This window comes from Pinus tabuliformis, chromosome 9 (assembly GCF_031772625.1).
Source record: "Pinus tabuliformis cultivar Carrire ecotype Pingquan chromosome 9, CPIR1, whole genome shotgun sequence".
Lineage (NCBI taxonomy): Eukaryota > Viridiplantae > Streptophyta > Pinopsida > Pinales > Pinaceae > Pinus > Pinus tabuliformis.
The window spans coordinates 1,946,163,563-1,946,182,997 of NC_142307.1; the positions used below are offsets into that span (position 1 = coordinate 1,946,163,563).

At 39.8% G+C, this 19,435-nt stretch overlaps 1 pseudogene across 2 annotated transcripts in view; it reads left to right on the top strand.

The window, feature by feature from the left end:
• Window positions 1-7,068: 7,068 nt before the first annotated feature.
• LOC149156759 (putative pentatricopeptide repeat-containing protein At3g13770, mitochondrial pseudogene) overlaps window positions 7,069-19,435 on the top strand; it is an 82,214-nt pseudogene continuing 69,847 nt past the window's right edge. For both annotated transcript variants that reach the window (XR_016262335.1, XR_016262336.1), the window contains exon 1: window positions 7,069-11,240. The product of XR_016262335.1 is annotated as a putative pentatricopeptide repeat-containing protein At3g13770, mitochondrial pseudogene, transcript variant X1 (transcript). The remainder of the gene's footprint in view (window positions 11,241-19,435) is intronic.

The following is a 19,435-nucleotide window of genomic DNA, read 5'->3' on the forward strand; positions in this document are numbered from 1 at the left end:
AAAGCGGCGGGCAATCTAATGCAGGGGAATCGATGGAAAGAGTGCCAAAGTGTAGGGAGGAAGTAGAGAGACCCGGGAGAGTGACCACCAGTGCAGAGCAGGATGGAGCGGATACGGAAGGCACAGGAGTGACTGAAAAGGACTGGCTAGGGTTAGGTCTGCCAAATATGGGATGGCTGGGAAATGGATCCGGCAAGTAGTCCACCGCCTCGAGATCCATGTCAAAATCTATCCCGAATAGGAATGAAATGACTCCTAAAGAAAATCAGCGATAGGAGGCAGCTGCAACGGAGACGGAAGTAGACAAATAGACAGCCAGAAAGACTGTAGGGTAAAAAATGTCAAGACTGCAGTAAAACTGCAGATTACCCTAACCCTAAACGGTGCGGTGCGAACGGAAGCTCCATCGAGATGGTGTTGTTATGTCCTTGCACTTCGGATAGTTGGGAACATATTTGAGATCCTCTTCAAAGGCCTAGTTCTCTTACGTTCCTTTAAAGCTTTGTGTATTAAGGGAAACAACATACTACTGCAAATATATCTTTTATCTCTTATGTTATCCTTGCAACCAATATTGTTGTTTTTGACCAGCTGGAGGTGCTCTTTAAGAGCAGCCCTAAAGAGCTCTTGATTTTCTTGGTTTAAGATAATTCTCCCTTGTTCATAAACTTTCTTGCATGAGTGTTGTGAATGTGAATGTTCCCTCTTTTGATCTTATGTATTTATACCAAACTTAATAAGAAGAGGCAAATGATCAGAGTCTATCTCTATAGGGAAGCACTCAATACTAAAGTTCAACGACTTGGACATAGATCTTTACGAGCATATAAAATAATCTACAATTCTTTGTCCGTTGTATGTTTTACAAGTGATACTATTGGAATTCGAAGTTCAACAACTTGGACATAGATCTTTACGAGCATATAACATAATCTACAGTGCTTTGTCCGTTGTATGTTTTACAAGTGATACTATTGGACTTCAACCAAATTTTCATGCCATTTAGGCTATAAAGAACTAATAGTTATGCTCCAAAGTGTGAAACCTTCCCTTTCCCATCTTGTGATGTCCTCCTCCAAGGGTGCTCTTCATTCTCTCTAAGCCATAATGGATTGTTATCCTCTCCCATATCGCTGCCCAACTGAATAGATTGATTGTTTGTTGTTCTAGCATTAAAATCACCAATTAGGAATATTTCTCCCTTAGTGCTAAAGTTTGAAATATTTTTTTTTAATGTTGCATAGGGGTCTTCACTATCTAGGTTCCTTTTTTTGTAGAGTTTTGAGCTTTTTGGAGCAAAATAACAAACAACCAACCATATTGTTACCTCCATATCTATTATTTTCAGCCATATAAATTGTTTATTTGGGTCTTCTTTCTCCAATTTTACAATCCCAGTCCACATTTCTTTTATCAGGACTGTTATTCCTCCATGTCCTTTACTTGATTTAGTTTCTTTGTTCCAAACAGAGATTTTGGTGTACCCTTCAAAGTCTGAAACTCTACATCCATTATGTTTGTGCGTTTCCATAAGGTAGATAATGTCTTTACCCTTAGCTATGGGCCCCAACCCCGACCCCCTTCTCCATGGATAACCTCTGCAATTCCAACTTACCATGTTTAGGTACTCCTGTGGGGCCCCGAATCCCTATTTCTTGTGAGTTAATCTATCAATGACTTGGGCTTTCCTATTTTTCAACCATGCCCACTTTCCTGCCTCTCTTGTTGATTTTACTTTCTCCCATTCTTTCCTCCTTTCTTCTTGTTGGGAGAATGTTAAGTCTTCATCTAAGTAGATGTGAGTGCCTTTAAGTAGCCCTCTATTCTTTAGGATCCTAGACTTGTCCTCCATGTTTCTTAAAGTAATTTTCACGTGTTTGTTCCTTCCTTCTCCCATCATCTTTCCTATCTCGTTTGCCTGTTGAATCCCACTTGTCCAATGCAACTCATCCTTGAGAAAATTCCTTGCTAGAATATTTGTTCTCTCTTTTTCCCCAAAGTCCTTCAAGCCTTTGATGATGATATTTATCGCTTTTTCTTCTCTGTCCTTTTCCTCTCTCATTTGTCTCTTGATTTGTTTTTCTATAATTTCCTTTTGTTCACTTGTTGGTTCTTTTACCACCTGAGCCCATGATTTAACCTCTTTTATTTGCTCCATTAGCTTGTTTTCTCTTCTTTCCATGTCTACCATTGTTGACTGAAACTTTTCCTTCTGAACTGTGCTAGCTGCTCTCGTTGGCTCTAAATGATTTTTTTCTGTTGCTCTTGCCTGTTCTATTTCTTGCTTTAAGTTGGTTAGCTCTTGCTGCCCTTTCTCCATTTTATTTTGTAGGCTTCTTACCTGTTCTTTTAACAACTTGTTCTCTCTTTCAATCCTCCCTCTAGCTTCTGTAATTTCCTTTATCTGGTTGTCTTCTTGCTGTACTTTTGCTTCTAAAATTTCAATCCTCTTTTTCATGTTCATGAGCTCATTTACATAAAGTTTTGGAGACCATACTAAAGGTGAGGTTGTGGGACTGTATAGGTCTTTGTTGCTTTGAGGTCCATCCTCTCTCTTCCCTTTGTTTAATGCAGAGGTTTCAATTTTGATTTGCTTTGTCTTGTAAGTTTCCTGGGAAGAAAGTGTCTCTTTCTCTTTGCCTTTGTTACCTCCCTGGTCAATCTGCTTCACTATTGTATGGCCCCTTGTAGCTGTTGTCACATAGTTGTTTTTTGTTACTTTTGGTAAAATCATGATGAGTCTTTTTTCCTACAATTGTTTCCTCTTACTAACTTGTCTACGCTTTAATATCCCCAAATATTGTTTCTCATTTACAAAGATCCACTTATCGATTGAGCTATTTGTGTTAACCTGTTGAAACTCTGGTAAGAGGGGTTTCCATTCTAAGTCATGATATGTTTCTGTAGGCATTCTCGTTGTCTCACAATAGTTTGGAGTCCATTTTACTAGTCTCAAATTGTCAGGGAATATGTTTTCCATTGAAGATTGGTTTTTAAGAGTCACCAACTTAAGATCTCTTGTTTTAACACTGCCTTGATCCACTTTAGGCATGGGCATATCTTTAAATCGCATTTTGATGTTGCCTAACCCCTTTATTACAAATTGAAATTATTTCCCAACCCCAACATGCAGTAAAAATTAAAATTTATGTTTCAAAAAGACAGAAAAGACAGTGTGGCCGACTTGTTCCCGCAGATCTCTGCAGTTGACCCACAAAGCACTCTTATCGCTGTCCCCGCTCAAACTTTTTCGTTGTCTCGTTGCTCATACTTCTCTGCTAAGATTCCTTACTCGGTAACCATGTCATTGTAAACCATTATCCCAGAGTCGCTGCAAACTCTCACCAACTCTCTCGCTTACCTCTTGCAAACACTCGCAAACTCTCTCATGGAAAGTGCTTTCCAGATAAAGTGAGGGGGTGGAACACTGTCCACCGCTAAACCTACCCACCTAAAAGATTGATCCATATGTTATGAACTTTGTATCCATCCTTTCTTTCAAATTACATGAGTATAACTATGTTCACCTAAAAACTTGATGAAAAATGCAAAAAAAAATCATAAAAATTCGCTCTTGTGCTAGATACCATCATGGTTTATTTCCAAAAGTACCATTGCACCCATCACCTTCACTTTGTCAACATAAAGTGAACATAAAAATATATAAGGATGTGCACTCACCTGTAAAGATGACCACAAATCACTCTTTCTAGGAAAAATGACTGATCCTCGAAGTAGCAAACACGCAAAAGCCACCCTATGAAGCCTAGAACTGAACTACCTAATAGATGCCACGCTACCAACACATAGATGACATGGGCAATTGGACAAGTGGTACATGTTTATATGTTTTGGATAGACAATGAAGGGATCTAGAGGGACTTCCTCTTATACACAGTGATTGTGTTTGTCATATCGTGAGGACTTGCTACAATTGGTAGCTGGTAGTTCATCATATCGTGAGGACTTGCTACAATTGGCAGCTGACAGTCAGAGATTAACAGGTGGTATAGAGTCGTGGTATTGTGCTTTGGAATTTGAGGTTTCAGTTCGTGAGGATTGCATCAAAGAATTATAGTGTATTATAATGGAAATGAAATTTTTCATCTTACTCCGTCGCTTTTATTTATTCTGATACTTGTAGTGATCACGTCTATAACATCAAAACTTATATGCCAGCAATGTAGGACAACATCTAGTCTTGCCACTAACAGTTCTATGTGAAGGTTAGTACAAAGACCATTCTTGATATAACGATATTCTTTTTATTTTGTTTTCAGGGTGACTTTTGTTTTTTTTACCTCCATATTTATTTATCGTTCACTTGCAGCACATACAATGGGGCAAGTGTTGTTGACTACATTATTTGTTCACAAAGCTTGATAGAAAGGATAGATGAAGTTAAGATTGGAGAGCATATGCGGGACTTGAAATTAGACTATAACCCAATTTATATAAAACTATCTTGGTTAGAAGAAAGACAACATAGGAGGAAAACCCAGTGTTCTCGACAATCGATATCAAGGGGCAAAATTCTTCTAACACAAGAAAATTGCACTATCTTCAAAACAATGTTGGAGAGATCAACTCAGAAAAGGAAGAGTGGTTCCCAAAGCCTCAACAGTCATGAGTTAACAAATATAATTCAGAGTGCACTTGAGAAGTGTAAAAGAAAAACAAATAGGAAATATGAATCAAATTGTTTTCTTGTAAATGCTTGGTTTGATGAGGAATGCAAAATGGCAAGGAAAACCTTGAAAAAGGGAAGCCAAGAGAAAACAAATGTAAAGCTATATAAGCACACTTTAAAAAGGAAAAAAGATGAGTTCATGCAAACAAAGCGAGAAGAGTTAATATATCTAGGCAAGAATAACCCAAAGCTTTTTTAGCAAGAACTTCAACAAAGGAAGAAGCAAATTGAAAATAATATTACGACCAAGCAATGGTTTGACTATGTAAGACACCTTTATGAGAAAGAATCAGAGGAGGAGCCTCCTCCCAGGATCAACACAACTACAAAGCTCTTCACTTTACAGGAAGTAGAGAGAGGAATTAAGAAGTTGAAAATATGGAAGGCAAAGGACTTGGTTGAACTTCAAGCAAAGTATCTAAAGTGCGGAATGGACATTCTTGCACCGCACATCATGGAAATATTCAACAACCTCATTCGACCAGGATTCCCAAGAGATTGGACAACTAGTCTAGCAATACCCCTTTTTTAAAAGTGGAGACATTAATAATCCTTCCAACTTTAGAACCATTATGATAAATCCTTTGTTTGCAAAACTCTTCAACGACATGGTAGAAAATATAATCAGTAAGGAGGCGGAAGTAAAAAAAAAGTGAGCAAAAGGGGAAGCAGGTTTTAGGTTGAAACGTTCTACAGTAGATCATGGTATCACATTAAGACACATTATTGAAAAGGTTTGGGAGGGCAAAGAAGAAGTAGTTTGTTGCTTTGTTGACTTCAAAAAGGCATTTGACACAGTCCCTAAGGATAAGTTGTGGAGCATAATGGAAGAACTTGAAATTCCTTTGCAATATAGAGTTGTTGTCCATAGGCTTTATGAAGAGGTGAAAGTCAAAATTAGAACTTCAACAAGCATTTTAGAAAGTTTTAGAAGTGACATCAGAGTCAAGCAAGGTTGCCCTTTATCCCCTACTCTTTTTGGTTTATATATTGATAAATTGGAAGAGTGGCTAAATCTGCAAGGTGGGGATGGTGTTCGGTTGGGGGAGTTTGTGATAAAGCTTCTTTTATATGCTGATGACCTTGTATTGATTGCTAAATCGGCCCAGGGATTGCAGATGCACCTATATGCCCTTGAGCATTTTTGTAAAATAGTGGGGATGCAAGTCAATACCAACAAGACCAAAATAATGATTTTCTCAAATAAAAAGAAGCAGAGCCAGCATACGTTCTTCTTTGAAGGCAACATTCTTGAAGAAGTAAATGAATACAAGTACCTCGGGATTGATTTCAACAACAAGCTTAATTGAGAACAATGGAGAAAGAAGGGAATTTTAGGAGAGTGGAGAGCATTATATGCTCTTCAAAAAAATTTGTAAAGAAGCAAAGTTAGGAGATTGGAAAACAATTAAAGTGCTTTTTGGGCTCCTAGTTTGTCTAGTGATATTATATAGGTGTGAATTGTGGGCTAGTAGCATCCCTGTCTCAAAATGGAAGCAAGTTGAGAAAATCCAAAAACGCTTGATCATGAACAAGTTTAAAATAAAAAGTTCGGAATCTTATGAGATAACGCTGAGTGAAATGGGAGCAACTTCCATCGAAGCAATTGCTATGGTGCGTCTCATAAGGTATCTACAAAGAATTGAGCAAATGGGAGAAGGTAGATGGCCTAAAGTTATCTTCAATCAGGGAACGAGTGAAATAAATAAATATGGATGGGACAAAATAACAAATGGATGCAAAAATAGAATATTTATCTCAATGCATGTTCCACAAATAGCAAGGATTTAAAGAGTTTTGTTATGGAGAAATTTCGTAAGCTTATATGAGGAAAAAAGTTGGGTAGAAAGAAGAAGTACTATATTCAAGAATTCAACCACACCTCTGATCTCCAACAAAAAAAGTACATTGGAGCTAGAATTCCATGGAGAACAAAGATTCTTATTGCTCAATTAAGAACTAACTCGCATCAACTATTGTGAGAAACAAGTCGGTGGAAAAGATCTAAAAAAGCTTGGGAAGAACGGGTGTGTACTTTTTGCACTTCTAAGGCAGTGTAATCGGAAAAAACATTTCATTATGGAATGTGATGATTTCAGAGATAGTTACAACAATACATTAACATCAATTCCTTGGCACTGTCTTTAAGAGCACTGTTAGAAGTTTAGGTCAGCTCATCATTAATTTGAATAATAAGAGGATTGAATTACAAAAAGCCAAAAAAAAGAAACGAGAGTCTTTTAGAGTATATCTAGTCCCCTGAATGTTAAAATCTCATCTCATTTCATTTTTCAGTGATCTCATAAACATTGTACTCGTCTGGGAAAAAAATGTTATGCAAAATGAAAGCAATTGATATCTTCTACCCTTCCCCTGCATCCACTAAGGCTCGAACAAGGGTTCCTTGTTGGTCAAAGCAGCCAAACAAGGTTGCTAGAGCGACAGGGAAGAATAGCTTTCAAGCAAGCGATATTCTTCCCAACCAGAGTCGTGCATAATGAAGGCAATTGATATCTTCTACGCTTCCCCTTCATCGACTGCAATTTGTCTGAGTCTCGAACAAGGGTCCCTTGTTAGTCAAGGCAGCCAGACAAGGTTGCTAGAGCGACAGGGAAGAAGAGCTTTCAAGCAAGCGATATTCTTCCCAACCAGAGTCGAATAGAGTGCCCCAGAAAAAGCATTGAGCATGGACGAAGTAACATGGATCAGAGTTCCAGAGGTATCGAACCGAGCCCCAGAGGAATCGAACAGAAGCCCAGAAGGTCCACACACCCCGCAGGAGTTATAATTCTATAAGCCGCTTTAGCTGCAGCCCGCTATTGATCAATCGACAATTGTTCCGTACCAGCCACCTCCAACACCAAATCCGGTTAAAAAACTCAAGTTGTCATATCGTGAAGACTTGATACAGTTGGCTAAATCCGGTAAAAAAACTCAAGTCATCGTATCGTGTAGACTTGATACAATTGGGTGCTGGCAGTCTGAGATTGACAGGTGGTATAAACACGTAGTAAGATACAGTGGGTATCGACAGACGACGAAATCCCGAAGTGAACCGTACCCTTCAGGAAAACCTTCGGCGTAAAAATAGCTCATGAGACTTTCACCGGCAGCCATGTTTTTTTGGCTTTTGCAATTCAATCTTTTCCTCATTGAAATTAGTAATGTAATAATGAACTGAACAAAAGAATTCCTGGAGTTTATCAGCATGAACTTTTGTTCTGACATGAAGATGTTAATACTGCAAACCCAAAATGCGATCGCAAAGAAAACATAAACCATTGCATCTCATGCGATCGCAAAGAAAACATAAACCACTGCATCTCCATGGGATTGCATTTTCAAGGTCAAATGCAGATGAAGATACACTCGACGCACATTTCTGTATGCCCAAACTCTGAATTATGGTTGAGATTTTACACTAAACTGTTGTTGCGCTTATGAAAGCATTCGGAGTAATCACGAAGGAGAAATGAGATGGCGACGACATTTCTACAACGGATAAAGAATTGTAAGAATAAATTAACCGGCAAGTCTGCAATTAGCGCTCTTACAGCATTTGCCACCCACGACACAGATCCGCAGATGGACGCCATTGAAGACATTGTAACACTATGTAAACTCAGCCGACTCAGAGAGGCCCTTCAGATTCTTCGCCTCATGGATTTTCAAGGCATTATTCCTCTAAGCTCCTTGGCTTATGCTTCTCTGTTGCAGGTCTGCGCTGATAAGAAATCCCTGCCAGAAGCGAAACTGGTCCATGCTCACATCGTTCTAACTGGATTCAAATCCCATGACATCTATTTCGATAACAAACTTGTAAACATGTATGTCAAGAGCGGGAGCCTCTTGAATGCGCGCAGTTTTTTCGACCAAATGTCCGAGAGAAATGTGGTGTCGTGGACTGCCATGATTGTTGCTTATACGAAGCATAGGGATTGCCCAAGAGCCCTGGAATTATATTTTCAAATGAAACAAATAGGTATGGAGCCGAACGAGTTTACGTTTACCAGCATTCTCACGGCGTGTGCGAAGCTAGAGGCTCTGAAACATGGCCAGGAGGTCCACAAAGACATAATTAAGAATGGATTTCTGTCCGATATCTTTGTGGGCAGTACCCTTGTAGACATGTACGTCAAATGCCGGAGAATTGAGGATGCACGCCTAGTGTTTGACAATATGTCTGAACGAGATGTGGTTTCATGGAATGTTATCATTGCGGGATATGTACAGAATGGAAAAGGAGAGGAAGCCTTGGCGATATTTTGTGAAATGTGGAGAATGGACAACTGGCCGAATCAGTTCACTTTTGCCAGTGTTCTCCCTGCTTGTGCCAGTTTGGAGGATCTGGAAGCAGCTATGGAAATCCATGAAAACATAATTAGAAGTGGGTTTCAGTCTGATGTGTTTATAGGAAGTGCCCTTGTAGATATGTATGTTAAATGTTGGTGTATAGAGAAAGCACGTAAATTGTTTGACAAAATATCTGAACCAGACATGGTGACATGGACTGCCATGATTGTGGGGTATGTACAGAATGGTAATGTTGGTGAAGCATTAAAGCTTTTTGAAAAGATGCCTGAAAGAGATGTGGTCTCATGGAATGCAATGATTTCAGGGTATGTACAGAATGGTCAAGTTGAGGAGGCTTGCAAGCTCTTTGAAAAAATGCCAGAGCGAGATGTGGTGTCATGGAATGTGATGATTGCAGGATACGCGAAGATTGGAAATGTTGACGAGGCAATGAAGTATTTTCAAGCAATGCCTTGCCATAATGTTGTATCTTGGAATGCATTGATTGCAACATACATGCAGAATGGGTGCGTTGATGAGGCCCTGAAACTTTTTGAGAAAATGCCTGAACGAAATGTGGTCTCATGGACTACAGTGGTTGATGGATGTGCAAAGAATGGCCGCACAGTTGACGCCCTAAAGCTTTTTCAGAAAATGCCTGAACGCGATGTAGTTTCATGGAACGTTATGATTCCACTCTATGCACAGAATGGGCAATTAGATGAAGCCCTTAAGATCTTTCAGAAAATTCCCGAACCAAACGTAGCTTCATGGAATGCAATGATTGCAGGATTTGCACAGAATGGGCATGTTGATGAGGCACGGAAACTTTTTCAGATGATGCCGAAACGAGATACGGTGTCGTGGAATTCAATTTTAGGTGGATATGTTCAGAATGGGTATATTGATGAAGCTCTGAAGCTGTTTCAAGAAATGTCTGAACGAGATGCAGTATCTTGGACTACAATAATTGCAGGATATATAAAAAACGGACTTTTTAATGAGGCCTTGAAATTCTTTCAACAAATGCAACGGACAGGTGAGAAGCCTAGCTCAGACACGTATGCATGTGTTCTCCCTGCATGTGCTAACTTGGCAGCTCTAGAATATGGCAAGATGATCCATGGAGACATAATTAGATGTGGATTCCAGTCTGATCATTTTGTGGGGAGTTCGCTTGTAGACATGTATGCCAAATGTGGTAGCATAGAGTTCGCATGCAAAATGTTTGAAAGCATGCCTATAAGGAATGTGGTATCATGGAATGCGATGATTGTAGGATATGCTATGCATGGGTATGGTATGGAGGCTCTCCAACTCTTTGAGCAAATGCAATACTCTGGCATGAATCCAGACCATGTCACATTCGTTGGTATTTTATCTGCTTGTTGCCATGCAGGCTTAGTTGATGATGGCTTGCGATGTTTTGATTCTATGCAACGCTATCATAATATCACACCTGAAATGGAACATTATTGCTGTATGGTCGATCTTCTTGGTCGTGCCGGGCACCTGGATGAAGCAGAAGAATTGATCAACAACATGCAAATAAAGCCGACTGCCGCTTTGTGGAGTTCTTTGCTTAGTGCCTGTAGGATCCATTCTTATGTAAAGCTAGGAGAGCGTGTGGCAGAATACCTCTTTGAGTTGGACCCTGAAAATGCCTCACATTATGTGCAGCTTTCAAATATTTATGCAGCAGTTGGCAGGTGGGATGGCATTGAAAAGGTGCGAAAAATGATGAAAGACACACGGGTAGAAAAGAAACCAGGATGCAGCTGGATTGAGATTGATCAACAAGTGTATGCTTTTGTTGTGGGAGATAGATCACATCCACAACCACACAGAATTTATGAAAAGTTGGAAGAATTATCGGGGCTGATGAAAGAGGCAGGCTATGTGCCCAACATGAGGTTTGTGCTGAATGACGTGGAAGAGGAACAGATGGAAAATATTCTGTGTTACCACAGTGAGAAACTAGCAATTGCATTTGGTCTTCTCAACACACCTACTGGCACACCCATCCGTATCATCAAGAATCTTCGTGCATGCGGTGATTGCCACTCTGCTACAAAGTTCATCTCCAAGATTGTTGGACGAGAAATTATAGTGAGAGATTCTAACCGTTTCCATCATTTCAAGGATGGATGGTGTTCTTGTAGGGATTATTGGTGATTCTATGCCCTACTAGCTATAAACACAGGCTTCTGCAGCACAAAACATATGCAAGCGGTCAGCCATGCATTTGAAGGACTAGGTATTAATCTCTTTTTTGTATGAAAATCAGTGTTTTGAGGTCTAGTGTTTGCACTGAATGGGGAGAATCATTATACGTTAGAATCATGAACCATAGTTGTACATACAGGGTATAGCATCTTTATTGACATATTTAACTAGATTAGATCCATCTTCACCATGGACTTATCCACGGTTGAGAGGGATGAAATCCCTTGAGGTTCTAACCTTGATCACTGTTGAGAGGGATCAAATCTTTTGAGGTTCTAACCTTGATGTGTTTAGTCCTTGGAGTGCAAAAACATGATATTTGCAGTTCAAGAGATTTGATCTTGCTTGAGATTTGATAGATCTAGGGTTGAAATTTATCTAAGCTAGTTGCAGTTTTGTGTAACTGTATAGAAATTAAAATTTGACAATTCTCATATTTCCTTTGATACATTGATATATGTTCTTCTTGTATTATATTGATATAGATAATCATATTCTTGTATTTCTGTTAATCTATGTTATTCTCATATTTTTATTGATACATAATTCATTTATCCATATTGATATATGCAATTCTGTTATCACCAGCCTAGATTTATCTTAACTCTGGATCTACCAAGCACCGAGAGGGATCAAATCTCTTTTCACTCTAAAGATGTTTTGCACCTTATTAGATTTGATCCCTCTTAGTGCTGGTAGATTCGGAGTTAAGGTGGATTTAGACTAATTTAAGAGATTTGATCCCTCTCAGCACTTGGTAGATCTAGAGTTAAGATGGATCTAAGCGGGTTTAATTATTAATTATAATCAATTATAATTACAATTATTATTTTAATTTTAATTTTTATATAATTTCACATAGTTTAAATGTTTTACTAATAATTATAATTATAATTATTTTTAATTTTTTAATTTTAGTTTTATGCAACTTGACCGAGTCAAAATGTTTAACAAACAGGACAGTACAGGGCATCACAAATTTTTTTCCATACTGGGCTGGAGAGTGCCTCTCGCGCAAGAAATCTACCATGAAATTAACTACTAAGGTCAACGCACCATATAGACAAACATAAACCTGTATGCTGAAATTAATGCACTGTAAAAATAAATGTAAGAACTGCATGCTATAATCAATGCACTGTGAAAACAAACTTAAGAACCCCATGCTGAAGTCAATACACTGTAAAACAATTATAAGAACCGCATGTTGAGTTCAATGCACCATAAAAACAATCTAATGAGTCTGTCATTCAAGTTGCCCTATCTTACCATAGTGATGCATGGGAACCCATTTGGCGAAGTCAGATACTTCTTGAAATCATTACTATGTTACTTTCATTACTAACACAGCTTTTGCCAACACAACTTAAGTATATAACTAACTTGTATATGTTAAAATTCTTCAGCACAGGGTAACAGTTCTGGCACCGAGGGAAACACATCAAACTGAAGAGAGTAGCAGCAAGTACACAGATCTGAAACTCAAATCACATTCCTGTTTATTACTCTTTATTTTTGAGAAATACTTTTTATAGAGGCTCTTTGGTTAAGTTGCCACATTATAAGGGGCATATCTATGGTGTCAAAGTCATCCAAGACTTGCAGCTGGCCTCATTCATACCCATTCAATGGATTTGGACCTGGGTTTCCATATTAAAACTTAATACAAGCCCGCTCACCTCTCTGCTTGCTGCTAGGCCACTCTCTGTTTATTAGTCTTGAAAACAGTAAACACATAGAAAACTTGAATCTCTACCTTTCACCCACTACTTCCTACTATGTAAAACTGAATTGACGAAAACCTATAGCCCTGCCTTTTCCTTTATAGACTAGCAGGTACAATAAATCTGAGGACATGCACGACAGTGCATTGATCGAAATAAACGTAAACCCTAGATTTATTCCTGCTCCTGGATTTTTAGTGCCCTCAACCTGCATGAAAGAACTATTCCAAGGAAGGTGAATCCACTAGAGGAGAGTGCAAGTATGCATGCATGCATCTCTCTCTTATATGTATCTGCGCCCTATCTAACTTTGGAAACTATCCACATGGAAAGTGCCCTAACTAGCTGTGCATGCAACTACTAAACTAATCTCAGAAATAGAACTGAACTGCTAAATAAAAAAACATCTAAATTGGAACTAAACTATGGATGGTGATTGCATGCCAATACCTCTATCTCTCTTTTTCTCTCTCTTCTCCATAAATACTCTTGCACCTTCATCACTGCCACTTGGAACTGTTGAAGGAAGGTGTGCAATTGCTGTTGTCTTTAAGACTGCTGTACAAACTGCTATATAGAATCTTTGCCGGAGCACCTTCTCTGCATGTGCCCAGATCTTCTCTACTCCTTGCTGCCATTAACGGTGCTTTTCTGGACACTTTCTGAGGCATTACAAAGTCCAACACTTCCTTCTACCGAGGAAAGTGTCCTCTGCCAACTACAAGATACTCCCTTTGCATCTAGAATCTCCCTTTCCTAGGGGCTTGGTCAAATTATTAACCTCCTGCAAACTTGAAGAAATGTCTAAACATGACATTTGATCACTGCTTCCTTCTTTACTTTGAACTCTCTTCAGAATTTTCAAGGTGAAAACCTTTTGTAAAATGAATACTACATCAACAACTTGCCAACCTTCTTTAGTCTTCATGTCAACTTCATTGGCCAAACTCTTCCTGCACTGCAAAATGAAATATTTTAAGATTCCTGCCATAATGAACTCATCTGTATATAGGGCCAAGACGAGAATCTTGATCTATTAAATAAGTGATTGGCATATGCGCTAAACTCATAAAAGCCCAACATGGGAGTACAAACTCATTGATACTAAAATCCAAAACTGGTGGTGCATGCATCAATGATCAGTTCATCCACGGCAACTCCCTCTGCTTAGGAGTAACCTTTGATAACTAGAAGAGGCTCATCAATGTCAGCACCCTCTTGTTGAGAGAATCCTTCTGTAATTGTCTCCTCAAGGTTGGAGGAACCCTCCTTGGTTGTGGGACCCTACCATATCCACTCAACTAGATTGACAAAGTGACCTATAAGTGGCACTTTCTTGCCCTAATCTGGCCAAAACTCCCCTAGATTTATGGCTGCTGTCTTTCATGGTTACTTGCAAGTTGCTGACCATCAAACTCAGTTGAACATTGTAAATATGTCATACAAGATACCAAAAGCAGAACCTTCGTTAAATTAGAAACACAAAAGACGAAGTCTAACTCAAGAACATCACTTGAAGGCATTTGGAAAGACATAGAGCCCAATCCCTTCACATGATATGTGACATCATCACTTGACTCCATAAGCATTCCTCCCTCTTGCTCTTGAAACCTGCTGAAGATCCTTACCATAAGCCATATGCCATAAGCCCCAACTACCCACATACCATCCAACCCTTGAAATTGAGTACATGGGAACTCTGAACACGATGGCAGAGTGGGTATCTAGCTTGGCAGTGAAATCATCCACATAGTAGGCATATGCAGACATAGAGTGGATACCCTTTCCCTTCTTCTTCTTAGGGCATCGAAAGGCATATTGATCATTCTTGTCACACTTCAAGGACTTGATATGACTCAAGTCCTTCCCCTGACATGAGGAATTTGATTTTTCCTCCTTACCCTTCTAACCTTATTGGGATCTCCCTTTCTACCTTCTCTCCTCAACTCACTGGTGAGGGCTAGGTTTGGTCGATCATCCTCATCCTTGTAATTGGTTGTGACTTGCTCTAGTCTCATCTCCTCTCCAATGAAAGCGTCCCTTAACTACTTGAAGTCAAGTGACTTCTCTTAGACTATTTCTACTACTGAGGGGCAGAGGTTGAGCTCACCTTAGCTTACACTTACCTGGGTGTATAGTTCGCATGGCATTGTTTTGGTTTGTGGTAGGCCCTCCAGCGTTGGCTCAATAAAGGGTATGGTTCCTTGGTGTTAATTTTAGGCAACAATGGTATGTTCTATCATTCTATGCTTTAGAGCAATTTTAATTCAATTTCTTTATTAGCCTAGTATCAATATTCAGATTAGCAATCACATCAACATGATAGTAAAATGCAGATAAAACATAAGCATAAATAGTAGAAGACAAGCCAAGACAAGAGGACACAAGATGTGGCACCAGCCAGGGACAAACTCCAATGTGGGGAAACCCTTGATCAAATCTTCTTTTAGTCTTCAATAGTTTAGTAGGGAGAGATAGTACAATTTACAAATCTAATAATTTATAATAGCAGCAAAAGAGCCATAACCAAAAAAGTCAACATTAGTCAACAGGGAAGATTTGACCCTCAGCAAATCGGTCAACTTCAGCCTCCAAACAGCAAGATAAAACAACCCTCAAAACAGTCAAATTCAGCCCAGTCAAAGTCTGGTCAAACAGCCCACCTGTGGTCAGCCCTAGCTGCAGTCAACGTTAGTCAACACTTGGTCAAACTGTGCAGAAATTCGGTCTCTTGAAATTTCGGCCTCCTGAAATTTCGCTTTCTTGAAATTTTGGCCTTTTGAAATTTCGCTCTCTTGAAATTTCAGCCTCTTGAAATTTCTCTCCCCTGAAATTTTGCTCCCCTGAAATTTCGAACGTGTGGAGAGAGAGAGGCCCAGAAATCCGTATCCAATCAATGAGGAGAGAAAGAGAGAAGTGTGAATATGAGTTTTTCCAAATGAGGCTAAGTCACCTTCTATTTGTATGCAACATTGAGGATGAATAGACGTGACTGTTGGGCTTCTGAGCCTACATAAGTTTGTTGGCCGACCTTGACAATTTGACCATAATCAAAATAAATTCATAACTTCATTTGTACATGTCAGAATCGGACGATCTTTAGATCAATCTTACACCTCTCGAAGAGAGCAATCCAAGAAAAATATCAGCTGTCATAAATAAGATGACCCATGTGGAGTTTGGCCCTAGTTGCCAATTTTAACACTCCCTCTCAACTAGGGAGAACTCCATCTGCTAATCCATCTGCCAATTTGTACTATCTCTGCCATCAATGCACTACTCTGCTGAACTATGAAGAAGAAGTGATCGAGAATGTATCATACCATTCTCTACTAACCCAAAGTCAGTCCCAATCAAAGGAGAGTGTGTCATACCACTCTTACTGACTCGAAGTCAGTTCCAATCAAAAGAGAGTGTCTCATACCACTCTTACTGACCCGAAGTTAGTTCCAATTGATCCCAGATCAATATCGGTCATCCTAGCATAGGGAGTATGGTAGTACACGATGCGTCCATCGGTAGTACTATGGTCCCTATCCTCATTTCCCTACTCATTGGCCAGATGAGAGGTACTTCCCATGAGTCCTAGGCTGCATGGGTAGGATGTCTCAGCAGGAGAAAGATGGACCACTTATCTTGCCTACATGTCGCCAAGGGGTATCGCAAGGGAAGGCTGAATCACTCACCCTGTACACAACAAACCACTAGGGGAAGGTTAAATCACTCACCCTATGGTTGCTCATCGCTCCAAGAAGTACCCCAAGCTCCCCAGAGCTCCCAGAGCTCAATGTCCATCTCATATAGGACCCTCATAAGAGGGTCTCTCCACGACTCCAAGTTGTTCTCAGAAGGCCAAGAACTTGACCTTCCCCAGGGGCTTTGTCAGAATATCAGCGTACTCATAAGTCCCAATGTGATGGAGCCTTATTGCTCCTCGTTGTACCATATTCCGGACAAAGTGTTATGTGATGTCTATATGCTTGGAGCAATCATGAAACACGGGATTCTCTGATAATCGGATCCTACTATGGTTGTCGCAGAGGATCACGATGGTATCGAACACATGGCCAAACAACTCAATGAAGAGCTTCCTCAACTAGGCAGCTTCATAAGAGGCCATACTAGTAGGTATGTATTCGGCCTCGGCGGTGCTCAAGGCAACCAATTTCTGCTTCCTACTCATCCAAGATATAGAAGCAAAACCCAAAGAAAAATAGCGTCCAGAAGTGCTCTTGCGATCCACCACACTGCTAGCCCAATCAACATCATAATAACCATGCAACCTCATATCTTCGACAGTGTATCTCAATCGATGAGTGATTGTGCCCTGAAGATATCTCAGAAGATTCTTGGCACCAATCTAATGTATATGATGAGGCTCAACCATATATTGGCTCAATGTGTTAACTGCAAAACATATGTGCAGACGGGAGTTCACCAAGAACGTTAGTGCTCCTATGAGTTAACGATACTCAGAAGCATTTTCCAGTTCGGGGCCAACAAAACTACCACATAACTTCTTAAAGTTAAGTTCCATCGGAGTAGTCACAAGCTTGCAGTCCACCATCCCAAATCTTTCCAATATCTTCACAACATATTTTCCTCGAGAGAGGAAAATTTCACCTAGCTTTTGCTAGAACTCCAACCCTAGGAAATAGTGCATCGATCTTAGGTCCTTCATCTCAAATTCAAAAGCCAACTCCCTCTTACATTTGTGAATGAGAGGGTCTGCACTTCCATCAGCTCCATGCTTGATTTTGTAGAGCCACTTAGAGGTGACAACCGATTTGTCCTGGGGTCTAGGGACCACATCCCAAACATCATTCTTCATAATTGACTCGTATTCTTCATTCATAACATCCTTCCATACTTGATGCTTCACGACTTCTTCGAATGATGAAGGCTCATTTTGAATGATAGTGCTCATGGTGGTCAAATATCCTTGATACCTGTTCGGCTTCTTGCTTTCACAGAAAGTCCCCCTTGGTGCAATGTGTCTCTCGGCATCTTCGAGAGTCTCCCTAAGCCATGAGGGTCTCCTTTTGGAGGAGGAGGGCTCATGAGGAGGAGGATCAATAGGATCCATAGGTTCATCAACATCAGGCATCATTTCGTCTTCTTTTGCACCCTGATTTTCGGTGTCAACTTCTTTGTCCTTCCTTAGGATAGGAAGGTTGTTGATCTTCTTGAGGGCCATATCTTTGTCGAAGGTGACATCATGACTTATCTCAACTTCCTTTTGACTAGCCACATAAATTCTATATCCCTTAGAATTTTCACTATAGCCCACAAAGATTCCTTTCTTCCCAGATGCACCCAATTTGTTTCTTTTCTCTTTCGGCACATGAAAATATACGGGACTTCCAAAAATTCTAAAATGAGAGACATCGAGTTTCTTACCAATGAAAATTTCTTCGGGAGTCTTGGAGTCCAATGCTTGATGAGGGCATCGGTTTTGAACATACACGACAGTATATGTAGCTTCAGCCCATAGGAACTTTAAAAGGCCTTGATCATGAAGCATGGCACGAATTGCTTCTACAATAGAGTGATTCTTCCTTTCAGCCACACCATTATGCTCAGGAATGTATGGCGTTGTAGTCTCTCTTTTAATGCCAGCTTCTTTGCAATAATCTTGGAATTCATTGGATTCGTACTCGGTTCCATTATCAGTCCTCAATATCTTGATTTTCTTCTCGGATTGGTTTTCAATCAAGGCTTTGAAGTGTCGGAACCAGGTGAACACTTCATCCTTCTTCTTCAAGAAGTAGATCTAGGTCTTGCGAGAATAATCATCCGTAAAAGTGAGATAATATAAGTATCCTCCCAAAGAGTTTACGGGCATCATACCAGATATGTCGGAGTGGATCAATTGCAATATATCTGTGGTCTTGCTATTACTTGAGGGGAATGGTCCCCTTGTAAGTTTTCCTTCGGCACATCCCGGACATACACCTTCATGCTCTACTTTGAACTCGGGCATACCTGTCACCATTTGTCTCACCTCCGATGCCATAGTTCAGATTGTAGAGATGTGTCGCAAAACATGGCTCCCAATGGACTTCCTCCAACTTGATACAAAGTGTCAATTCTGAACCCAAGAGTAAAAGCGTCTTTAAAATTTCTTTTCCAAACACGTACCTTTCCATCGATGAATGCCACCTTGAATCCTTTGTCCTCCATGGCTGAAATGGACCCCAGGTTCTTCTTGAGATTAGGTACATATAGTACTTCTTGCAAATGAATAATGTTACCTTGATTCAATTGAAGGGTAAACTGGAAACTAGGGCCAAACTCCATGTGGGTCATCTTATATATGGTAGCTGATATTTTTCTTGGACTCCTCTCATCGAGAGTTGTAGGATTGATCTAAAGATCATCCGATTCCGATAAGTATTCATGGAGATATGAATTTATTTGTGTTATGAGACAATTCGTCAAGGTCGGCCAGCAACCAAATAACCCCCACATGTGCTCAACGTTTTAGTATAAAAAGAGACGA